The following is a 12,322-nucleotide window of genomic DNA, read 5'->3' on the forward strand; positions in this document are numbered from 1 at the left end:
TTTAATTATAATCTTTGGGAGCCTTGGCTCCTGGAAACCTTGGTTTCCCTGGTGACCTTGGTACACCAGTTTTTGTATTTATTATTCTTTTCAGGTATCTCCTCATTCACTGAGAACCTTGGAACTCAGGTGAAGCCTCGCATACCCACCGTGGATCTTGATCCAACAGCTTGTTATTAGACAGGTTATTAAAATAATGAAATATGCAAAACCACATGTGCAAACAAGTAAATAAAACAGTAAACATAACATTATAGGAAAGTCAACTAGCTTCGTCCTCAGTAAGTATAGAGATACTTACTAGTTTCTGCTCCAAATATTTTCCTTTACAACTGCATAACAACCATCATATGATGATAACGAATTAATAAAGCATTCTTATGAAATCATTATTATTACCATATCTCTTCCTAGAAATTGCAACGGCTACAGATTTAAACATGATCTCTTATTTATCTATTTTAATGCTTACTCACCAACTCTTGTATTAGCACTACTAGAATTATCCATCACATAACACACCTTAAAAATAAGGATACATTGTCATATAATCAAGCACACATATGATTTTACTCTTCTTTAATTCACACATCCTTATAACACACACCTAAATATTGCTCACCTCTTTTTTCTTAATATATATATATATATATCAAAACCTCAACATATATACTCTCACACGTACATTTCTTGATCCATTTTTAAAACACAATTTATCCATTCTAAATTACTAATCTCATGTAGTGAATACTCATCTACATGCTTACACATATACTCACATGTAAGTTAGCCAACTTTTCATACAACATGCATAATTAAAAGCAAGAGCAAGTCATGATTTCAAATAACAATAGAATTATTTGATCTATGAGAAGTTTAAGGGAGAAAATACTCACCCAAAGTTCCCCAATAACTTAAGGAGTGAAGGAGAGTTGCTGTCCAAGAGAGTTCCACTTGCAAAGCTTGGTTTCTTGGTCTCAAAACAAAGGAGGTTTCCACTCACACTCTACCACTGATTTTGTGGGAGAATGAGGGTGGTTTTGGAGCTTAATTGGGCTTGCTAGGTGCTGGAAAGTGAGGTGAAAATGGAGGATTTTCGTGCTACTTCTACAGCACTAGAGTGAGAGAGAGTTTTGGCTAGAGTTTTGTTTCTTCTTCATGAAAATCAACTCCCCATGCAACCTATATATAGCACTCTTGAAGAGCTGAGATTTAACCAACAAATCATCATCTCAATGGCCGGATTTGAGCCAGCCAACACCTCAAATCCATAGCTCAAAATCTCATAGGTGACTATTCCATATCTTAGTCCATGATTACATGATATCTAAAGAAATCTAGTTGGGCTTCAACCAAAATGGGCTAACTAGGCTAACTAAATATGGGCATGATCATTTGGCATCAAGTACCACGTGTGGGTCCTAAATCATTAGGTGGAAAAATCAATTTTCGCAATTGGCGGAAACTGCACTGCACTGGGCGAAGTCGCTCGATCGACCAGAAAGTCGCTCGATCGACTTCACTTTACTGATCCAACTCTCTACATGCATAACTATATAACTCAATTAGACTAAGAGCAATTCTTAAGTCTTATATTTATGCACATATTTTGATAACTTAAGTGGGTTGTCTTTCCCGAGTATTACATTACTTTAGGGCCGACCCCTAAGATAGACTTCGCACGAACAATTGAGCACACACCGGCAACGGCTTGAGAGCTAGCAGATCTTCGATTCTCCCTAAACACCCTCTCAAAGCACTATGGAATTCACTGTTGAATTTTGTACAAAATACAAGCCTAGGGCCTTCTATTTATAGGCTTATAGGAAACCTAAAATTGCTGAGATTCGGGCTCTGGCTGTCGACCGTCCGGACGGTCTTCGCTAAAATCCTTTTTGCGTTCGAACGGAACTCTGGAGTATTCTGAAATACTGGACATCGTCCTGACGTGTTGCCACGTCGTCCGGACGGCTTGCAGAGGGTTCCCATATAGTGTCAACTTCTGAAATCCAACTCTGTGTTGAACAATGATTGACCTAGCGTCTGGACGGTGTTGCTCTAATGTCCGGACGTCTTCATCATTATCTGTAAGACACTGCGGGGCGTCCGGACACCTTAAATGGCTCATCCGGATGGTTGCACAGAAACCGGCTGTTTTTTCTTGGATTTTACAAGGACTCTTCATGGGCATCTTCTAGAAGCTTGTGATCAGTTACTTTCTTTGATTTGAACACTATCTGAATACATGAAGATTCTGAATTGAAAAACCGACCATCCTATTAATTTGCAACCATTACATAAAATGTTTTTGTCATCCAGAATATAGCCAACGTAAAATACTAACAGGATAAAATTGCGCTGTTTCTAAAAGGTAATCGCAGAAGACCGTCCGGACGTGGCTAACTTCCGTCCGGATGCTCGATAGCCAGAGTCCAAATCTCAACTGATTTAGGTTTTCTATAAGCCTATAAATAGAGGGCCCTAGGCTTGTCAATTTTATGAATTTTGTATCGAATTCCATAGTGCTTTGAGAGGGTGTTTAGGGAGAATCGAAGATTCACTAGCTCTCAAGCCGTTGCCGGTATATGCTCAATTATTCGTGTGAAGTCTATCTTAGGGGTCGGCCTTAAGGTAAAGGATTCTATCAAAGACTCATTCAAGTAGGAGACTTGGTTGGGAAGCGTTCATGATGGGTTTCGTGTTATAGTTAAAGGTATGACTACTGCAATGAGTTTTGTGAGTACGTAACTAGCTTTGTTTTCAGTATAGTAGATATCTTGGGTTTGGTTGCCCCGGAGTGGTTTTTTTCTTCACAGAGTTTCCACTTCATAACAAATATCTCGTCTTCTTTATATTCCGCATTTAAGATATTTTGTTGCACACAAACACAGACACTTGGAGCCTGTTTGGCAACCTGTTTTGGAAACAGTTTTCTGTTTCCAAAACAACAAAATTGATTTCATCACCATAGCATACCGTTTGGCTACCTATTTTGAAACAGAAAATAGGTGAAAACAAAAACTCAAGAAACACGAAATATGAGAACAATAAATACATGTTTCCGAAAACAATTCTCACCTACAGGGGCGAAGCTATGCGGAAAACAATGGAAACGCGTTCTAATTTTAAGTGCACAGTAACTCCAAGGGAAACAAGTCCAGCGTTCGACACCTGGGAACAAATAATTAGGGGCTTTTTTTTTCCTCTCCTTTTTTCCTCTTCCCTTTCTCATTCATTCCCATCCTCGCTTGACGCTTCATTCCCAATCTCCTTCAATTCCCTCAACAACCTACTCACCTTCAAATTCAACACTTCACTCAACATCTTGCTCACCTGCCCAATCCCCTTCAATTTCTTAACTTGAAGCTTCCCAGCTAGGGTTTCGATTTCACATCCAATTACTCGATCGAAGAAGGTGTTTTTCCTTATCCTATTTTTTTTTTTTTTTTTTCATGATTTACCAATGTTAGTGGTCTGTATGGTGATTTTTGTGGGTTTGTTTGTCTAAATTATTTGGGTTTGCTGCTGTTTGAATTCACAGTTTGCTGCTGCAGACTAGTGTAGTTGTTGTAAAATTGATTTGAGTTTGTTTTGCGTTCATTTAAGCTTTGTTATGAACCAATTGGATTTGGTAGGATTTGTTTAGTTGTTTGTCGAGATTATATTTCGGATTCATGTATCTTTGATATTAATTGAAAATTTGTTTAAATCAGCAAGAAATATTGAACCCCTGCCCCATACTACCGTGGTAACATCATGTTTGGCTCAGGTCCAAACCCAGACTCAGTTTGGAATTTTTTCCACCTTAAACTGGAATTAGTTTTTTGGGTTGTTTGTGCTTTTGTTGGGAATATTTGACCCCTATTTCTGTTCAAACAATTGGTTACCAAAAATATCGTTGCAATATTTACCAGCCCTCAAAGCCACATATTAGATTATAGTTGCTAAAATCGTTTTTCCGACGTCGGATTCAATTCAAGTCTTGTCCTCCCTTTAAAAATGGATGTGGTTACCATTGCTTGTGACCATCAGCTTTACCTCATCTTTGGTTTGAGCGGAGGATTTCGTGTGTAGTCTCATTCCATTTGACCTTTACTTACCTTATGCATTTTATTTTATTTTTTTTCACTTGACTACTATCAAGTTAGCTATGTAACATCAGTTACAGCTGAATAACCATGTCATTTTAGATTACAAAAAAAAAAAATGTTTAGTTGATATGTAAGTAACTATTGCTTTCTTGATCTTTGGGGTTGTGTTAATAATGTTTTCATATTTTTTTCCTCTGGACATGCACAGGCAACTGCGATTTTTCTCTCTAACAGGGCCTATTTTCCGTGCTCCATGAATGCCACCTTTCCAGTAAACTCTATAATTTCAATATAATTAATATAAATTCTTTGGTTCTTTCTGGATCTTTCTTGTGGACATAAGGTGTCCTTTTCCTGATCATTAGTAAGCTAGACTCTTAAATGGCATCTCTTGGTTGTTATATTGTACATTAACCTGCCTTTTGATCAGTGCCCGTTTGTGTTCTTGTTATAAAGGTAAACTCCTCTGCTACCTGTAATCTTGAACTGCCTTGCAGTTGATGCACATAGAATCTTTTGCCTTCTGCTGGCATCCTCCAACGTGGACAACTAGTCTGCTAAAGTAAAAAGGTTCCAGTTGTGGTTTGGTACGTAAACCTTGTTTCAATTTTGAGTTGAACTTGGTTGTGCTAAAGTGATGTATTGGTCTAGTTTAAGCTTCCCACCATTCTGGATGAAATTCAACATGATTAGTATAAGGTGTTAAGATTTCTCCTGAATTACAATTTTTTTATGTTTTTTTCTTCTTTTACTTATCTTTACACGTGAATCTCTAATCAGCTCATCAATACTTGCATTTATCTTATGCTATTACTTCTTTTTAAGTAAATGCTTATTCATTTGTATCTAAGACATATCTATTTGATATACAGTCTTTGTTTGTTTGCAGGGCCTCAGGATATATCATAACAAGCTCTTAGTAGTTAGTATGCACAATTTAGAAGGAAGACATTATGTACTTATGAAAGTTCAAAAGACCATTTTTGGCGTGATGATAATCAGGTTTAAGAGAAGCAAGAAAGTGTAGGTCCATGACACGCAGTTGATGTAATGGTCTCATTTTTTGTACTATTGTATGGTATACTTGGAGACCTCTGTTGTATGAATATTGTGGTTATAAATTATAATTAGACTTTGATGATTGTCCTACAGTCTCCAATAAACTGCCCCTCTAATTATTAAAGGTTACAAAATTCTCACTTCGATTAACATGTTTTTATTTATTATTTTTTTTTTAAGAAAAAAAAAAGTAACAAAAAGGGAAGAAGCCTCATAAAACAAAAAATTGAAAACAAAAAAATATGTAGAAATGCCAAACAGTTTTCTATTTTCTTCATAAGTAAAAGCTGTTTTGAAAACAATTGTCCAAACGCTTTAACCATTGTTTTCTATTTTCAAAAACTGTTTTTGAAAACAGTTTGCCAAACACTTTTTTAACAAAAAAAAATAGAAAACGGTTTTTTGTTTTTGTTCTCGAAAACAATTTTAAAAAACAAAAACAGAAACCGATTTGCCAAACGAGCTCTTGGTTGTTAGAAGTCAATATTTAATTTTCACATAGGTCTAAAGTGAGCCAACTAACTCTTCAATTTTCATTATGTCTAGATCTTTGCTTTCCTCAATAGTAGTTACTTTGATCCTGAATCTTGCTGGAAGAGATCGCAAATTTTCTTGATGAGTTTAGCATCTGAAACCCTTTTTCCAAGATTAATCATAGAATTACGAATATCATTTATTTTGACATAAAGCTCTTTAAATGTCTCATCACCCAACATCCTAATTTTTTCAAATTGAGAAAATAACATTTGAAGTTTTGCAGATTTAGCAAGTTTGCAAATTTTACAAATGCGCCTAGTATTTTCCTGAGATTAATGAACCATGTTTTACATGCATTCATAGGCAAATTTGTAGTCGTGTACTTTGGTGATATCCCAGTGTACAACAAGAACTTAGATGAACATATTGAGCATTTGAGATATGTGTTCAATGTGTTGAGATGTGAAAAGTTGTATGCTAATTTTAAGAAATGTACCTTTTACATGGAAAAAGTTGTTTTTCTTGGTTATGTTGTTGGTACAAAAGGTATTGTGGTGGATGAAGAGAAAGTCAAGGCTATCCAGGAGTGGTCAACGCCTAAAGGCATCACTGAGATTGAATGTGGTTCCTTAGGAATAGGAATTGGAACCGTTTTAATGCAGGATAGGCCACCCATAGTCTTCTTTAGAGATCAGCCAAGTGGGGCGACCCTGAATTATCCTACTTATGACAAAGAACTTTATGCTCTTGTTCGTGCTCTAGAGACATGGCAGCATTACCTTTGGCCTAAGGAGTTTGTGATCCACACCGATCATGAATCATTGAAGCATCTCAAGGGTCATGGTAATTTAAATTATAGACATGCTAGATGGATGGAATACATTGAGACTTTTCCTTATGTACTTCTTACTTTTATGAGTGCTAAAATGCTTAGATTTGAATATTTGAAAGATGTGTATGCTAATGACTCTGATTTTTCATGTGTATATGGCGTGCGATAAAACGGCTTTTGGTAAGTTTTACAAGCATGATGGTTATTTGTTTAAAGAAAGCAAATTGTGTGTGCCAAATTGTTCAATGCGTGAATTATTGTTGCGTGAGGCACATGGTAAGAAAATTAATGATAATGCTTATAAAGTGGTTCTTCCCGATGAGTATAATGTCTCTGCTACTTTCAATGTTTCTGATCTTTCTCCCTTTGATGCAGGTGATGATTCGAGGACGAATCTTTTAAGGAGAGGGGGAATGGTGGGAATGGTGGGCCGAATCTTAAAGCAAGTTCCAAATGGGCCAATCACAAGGTCAAGAGCGAAGAAGATCAAGGAAGCAATGCAAGGATTGGTACAATCTACTTGGGACGAGTTTGCAAATTTATCAAGCAGGACCCCAACATTCAAGATGGGCTTGAAAGAAGAAGAACCAACTTTAATCCTAGTAGTTTAGTAGACTCCTTATTTCATTAAGTACAGGCTTGTGGGCCTATTTTTATGTTTCTATGGTTGTAGGCATTTGGGCCTTTTTAATTCATTAAGTGGACTTCTTTTATTAGCTATAGGCTTGGCCTAAAGATGTTTAGCCCATGTCTTTTAATTTATGAAGGCCTTAGTAGGCCCTAGGGTTTCTTGGAGGTGTTTAAATACACTTGTAGCCACACTTTGGAAAAAAAGGTTGAATTTGAATAAAGTTTTTTTCTTCATAGAAAACTTTTTAGTTTTCTCTACTTGTTCTTGATTGAACTAAGAACTTATCAAAGGCAAACCCTTTGTGGCATTCTAACCAAGTCTAGGTTCTTGAAATGAGAATTCAACGGGTCTAGACCTTTTTTTTCTTGACTTGATTCTTGGCTTTCTTGGGTAGGTTTCAATTTGATTGTGGGTTCAAGGGAGTTCGATCCCACGGGTTCACATCACTCATGCTTATTGAGCAGTTTCACAATGAGAAAATCTTAAGAATTCTGATGATGAAATTGCTAGGCATATGGCATTTATAGCTCTGTCATTCTTAACATGAGTTTGTTTCTGGAGAATAGCCCATTCAACTATTGCCGTATCCGGTGTTGTCCATCCAGATTCGACAAGATGCCAAACGTCTATTGATTTTAGAAAAAATCTCATGCGGGATTTCCAATAGCCATAATTAGATCCATCAAAAGGAGGAACAGAATTGAGAGAGAGAGAGAGAGAGAGAGAGAGAGAGAGGCATCTTAGTAAGGAGTCTAGGATCACACTCAAGAATTTAATCCTTCATAGAGTAACCAAGTTTTGACACAAATAAATGGTTACTAAGTGGAAACTCTTTGAATTCAAAGTGAAGAACCACTCCGAGGTAGCCAAACCCAAGAAATCAATTAATACGAAGAAACAACGAATTACAAGATGTTAATACTCACAAAACCTTTGCAGTCATCACACTCTTGAATTATAACAAGTGATCCACTTATCTGCTTCTCTCCCAGAACCTCTGGAGAGTTCTTCTTCTTGATCTTCCTTAACTGGAACTCCAGTTGGCTTCAATTGTTCAAGATTGATGGTTGAACTAAAAACTCCAAGAGAAATACATCATAATTCTATTCAGGTCTAAAACACTCTCTTACCACACAGAGTTCTAGAGTAGAATTCTTGAAGAACTTCTCCTAGAAACCTCTTTAAATAGGCTTTAGAAACCCTTACACAAGTCAGGAACGGATTTCTAGGCTGCGTTGTCTGGACAGGTTATTACTGTGTTCGGATACAAAGCAAAAAAGTAAACTTTCTGTAACATCAGTCCGAATAGGAAAACTGTCTCTCCGAACACAATAAGAAAATTCGTTCTATAGAAGGGGAATCAAAAAATTTAGGAAAAGATTATTATGCAGAATATCTTCCAAATCATAATCTGTCAATAGTCTGTTTCTTTCCTTCTTGAACGACATCTGGTAGTTGACCATTTCCTTTCTTGATTAATATTCTGCAATAATCTCTTCACTCGGCTCTTTCCTTTCTTGATTAATGCAATAATCTCCTCACTTGGCTCTCTCTCCTTTCTTGATAAAACCAAATAAGTTTTGACACCAAATTTACCAACATTAAAACCTAACACATAGAACTAGAATAGAATGAACATGGTGCATATGTGTGTCTGTGTGTGCAGAATTAGGAGCAAAACCAGCAACCATCAATTGATCTAGCTTCTTAGTGATAGCATCAACTACTTAGCTACATCCGAAGTATGTCCTATTTCACAAAGACTTTCGGTCTTTGGTGTTTTAGATGCAAGTTCCCTTCTCAAATTTTCAAATAAGGTCCATGCTTCATCATCACTTTTCATCATAAATGTTCCCCCACAAGATGCATCTACCATTTGTCTATTAGGCTCGATCAAAACTTCATAGAAGTTTTGCAATAACTGCCATTTTGGGACAGCGTGGTGCGGGCATGATCTAAGCAAGTCCTTGAGTCTTTCCCAAATCTCATACAATTGTTCGCACTCATATTGGGAGGTACTAGTGATAGCTCTCCTAATGCCATTGATCTCCTATGGAAAAATACTTTTTAAGGAATTCTTATTGCAATTGAGCCCAATAAGTAATGGAGTTTGGTGCTAAAGAATGAAACCAATGAAACCAATGTTTGGCATCCTGGCAATGGAGCCAAACATTGGTTTTTACCCTTGTTGAACTCAAAAAAATAAAGAAACCAAAAAAAATAAAGAAAAATAGAAAATAATTAAGCTGGATTCAATCTTTAAAACTTAATAACACAACTGTTAAGCACTCCTTGGCAATGGAGCCAAAAATTGATGTGGTTTTTTTAAAGAAAAAATATATAAATAATAAATTACCACTCGCAAAAGAATGAATCCTTGTAGGATAAGACTATAAGGTGGGTGTCGAACCTCAAGGCTGCAGGGGTGTTGTTATTGACTAAGAAAAGTTTGTTGATTTTGTTTTTGACTAAATGCATAAAATAAACATAAAAGATAATTGAAGTATAAGAAAGAGAGAGAATGGAGTATTGACTTCACCGCTATCCGCGTATCAATGGTTAATCATATTTTTAATCAAATAAATTCATTTTATGCATGTTATAAATAAACAAGAAACTACTATATTAAAGAATAAATATAATCCATCTTCAGTTGGCACATACCGTCCACCTAACCATTAAGATGCGGACGACTCGTCTTCCCTAGGTATGGATTATCTAATTCTTTAATGGGATACATACAATCAATAGAATAGTATAACCCATCTTTGGTTGGCATGGACCGTCTACCTAAATTACACTAAACTAGGGTATAGTACGATCTGTCTTCCCTAAGTATGGCCTATCTAGCCCTTTTGATCATATGTCAATTAAACCCGTTGTATAATCATCATTATCATAATCACAAAAAATAAGAATGATTTGAGTTCAATAAGGGTAAAAAGCTTTATAAGACAAAAGAAGAATATCACCAATATTGATTTTGAATTTAAGAACAATTGCATTTAAAATTTAAGAACAATATCAAATTGTAACAATTTTCATAATTATACAACCAAGATGCATAAATTGGAATTCTCTAAATTAAGATACAATCAAACCATTGTGATTAGATAGGGTTACATCAATACCCTACCAAGTGTTTTAGCGCTCATAACGCTGCTGAGATAGCCTCCTACCATGATTACTCATCTTCCACTCTTCAAGCTTTCAAGAAGTATTTTAATGAATTTGTTCTAGGTAGCAGTGTGTCTTTCTTCAATATTTAGCGGCATCTTTATAGGGACTAGGAGAACCTTAGAAATCTTAGAAATCCTAGGAAAATCAGAAGTCAGTCTCCTAGTCCAAGTAGGAGACTGAAAACCCATTCCAAAGTGGAAAAGGATTGCTGACGTGTGCTGTACACCCGAGTGCACTCAAGCCCAGATTGTCATGCGCTCAGCTCACCTTGTCGTGAGTTCATGCTGGTGGCCTGATTGTGTGCATGTGCTGGACACCCTGAGCTCGAGCTCAGCATGTGGTGGGATTGAGCTTAACATGTCCTTGCAGATTTTCAAGATTTTGCTTCAAAACTTAAAAATAAAAAAAGTACTTGTGTTTTTCCTTCGGGTCCTAAGAATGTTGTTAACATAAAAAAATACTGTAAAACATCATATCATAAATAAACTAAGGGCTTAACATATATGAGTTAAAAGGCTTAAATGTGTAACATTCGACACTTATCACCTATCATAATGGTACATACAAAGAAAACACAGCAATGCATGCATGTTTTATATTGTTTTTTTTTTTTCCCCCCATAAAAGCTAGTCAGCATGTTCGTCTGGAATGAATTTGTTCAAAAGCCCCCAACGCGTACGTACACTAAAGTTGACTCGGACGATGACGAAATTCGATCACTCCAAACAACAGGGCCAGAGTCAATAGAAATGCTGAAGTCAGCTAATGATTTTATTCTTCACTTATAACTTTTTAGTTGGCATTCATTCAGAAACCCAACGGCCATTTCTTATCATCTTCAGGTTGAAATTGAATGGGTCAAAACACTAAATTTTGATAATAAATTATTAAATATTGTTTACGTGCAACTTGAGGGAAAGATGGGTTATTTATATATATTCAAGGAAATAATGACACGTTTCCTTGTGTTGTCAAAATATGCTTGCACAGAATTCACATGAATTATTTGGTATTGTTCTATTTCTTATTTGTACCGAGCGGTTACAAAATTTGTCTTACTGGAAGTGGATCTAAGGTGGAAGCAAAAGTAGAAAGCAATCTTTTGGAACAACATAAGTCAAACATGGTTTACATCCCTAATTAAAATAACAAACTAGCTTGATAGTTTTCGTAATAAGCATTTGGGAGAAAAGAAGGCCTTTTAAATGAAGAAAAGCCCTAGCTTCCAATCTCTATTTACTTGTATATTAGTTTTTAATTAATAGAATGTACAAATTTCTGTTTATGACCATCAGTTATGTAAAGTAATCAATATTTGAGTGAATTAGACATCTTAATTAGGAAGAGGAAAAGAAAGTCAATCGAGCATTTTACAATACTTTGGGTTTTTGATGTGGGACCGAAGGAATTTAGGAAAAGAAGAAAGGAATAGGAAAAAATAAAAAAGGGAATATTGAATCACACAATCCAAGAGAAAGAATGAAAAGCAAATGACTGAATCACTCGATACAAAGAGAAGGGTGAAAAGAAGAGGATGGAGTCATACAATTCAAAAAGTATAGAGAATGAAAACTCGGTAGAGTTTCACCATTGAAAAGATGAGTTGCACCTCAAATAAATTCTATTTAATTATTCATCAATTATGTCTACGTTAAAGTACAAAAAAACACGTAAATAGATCTACCGACTAAACCCTAACTTTAACCTTAATTTGACTGACTTTAGCCTAAACACATTATTAAATAAAAAAGTAACACCCTAACTCTTAAAATTTAAATAAAATATAAAAGTAAATACTAATAATCTAATAAATTAATAAAATTACAAGACTCAATAATTTTTATTTCTCAGCTTGCATCAGTTTTGGGTTTTACCTAAGGCGATAAAGCATTGAATACAACTGATCAAGAGCGGCGGTATTCATGCCTTTTCAATTGCTAACTAAAACAAAAACTAAAATCAAATACAAACCGAGTAGTCTCTTGGATTAATAGCATGTAGATTTGAGAAGCTTAGGAAATTATTATTGAATTCGTCACAGGGGAGCCCTCC

At 35.7% G+C, this 12,322-nt stretch overlaps 1 long non-coding RNA gene across 2 annotated transcripts; it reads left to right on the forward strand.

The window, feature by feature from the left end:
- Positions 1-3,117: 3,117 nt before the first annotated feature.
- On the forward strand, positions 3,118-5,235 carry LOC133867062 (uncharacterized). 2 transcript variants are annotated; one of them, XR_009899983.1, is made up of 3 exons: positions 3,118-3,415; positions 4,300-4,362; positions 4,548-4,881. It is a non-coding gene; the product is annotated as an uncharacterized LOC133867062 (long non-coding RNA). The 2 variants fall into 2 exon arrangements; XR_009899984.1 differs by lacking the exon at positions 4,300-4,362 and adding an exon at positions 4,981-5,235 and having other exon boundaries at positions 3,119-3,415; positions 4,548-4,678.
- Positions 5,236-12,322: the final 7,087 nt, after the last annotated feature.

Source organism: Alnus glutinosa, chromosome 4 (genome assembly GCF_958979055.1).
Source record: "Alnus glutinosa chromosome 4, dhAlnGlut1.1, whole genome shotgun sequence".
NCBI lineage: Eukaryota > Viridiplantae > Streptophyta > Magnoliopsida > Fagales > Betulaceae > Alnus > Alnus glutinosa.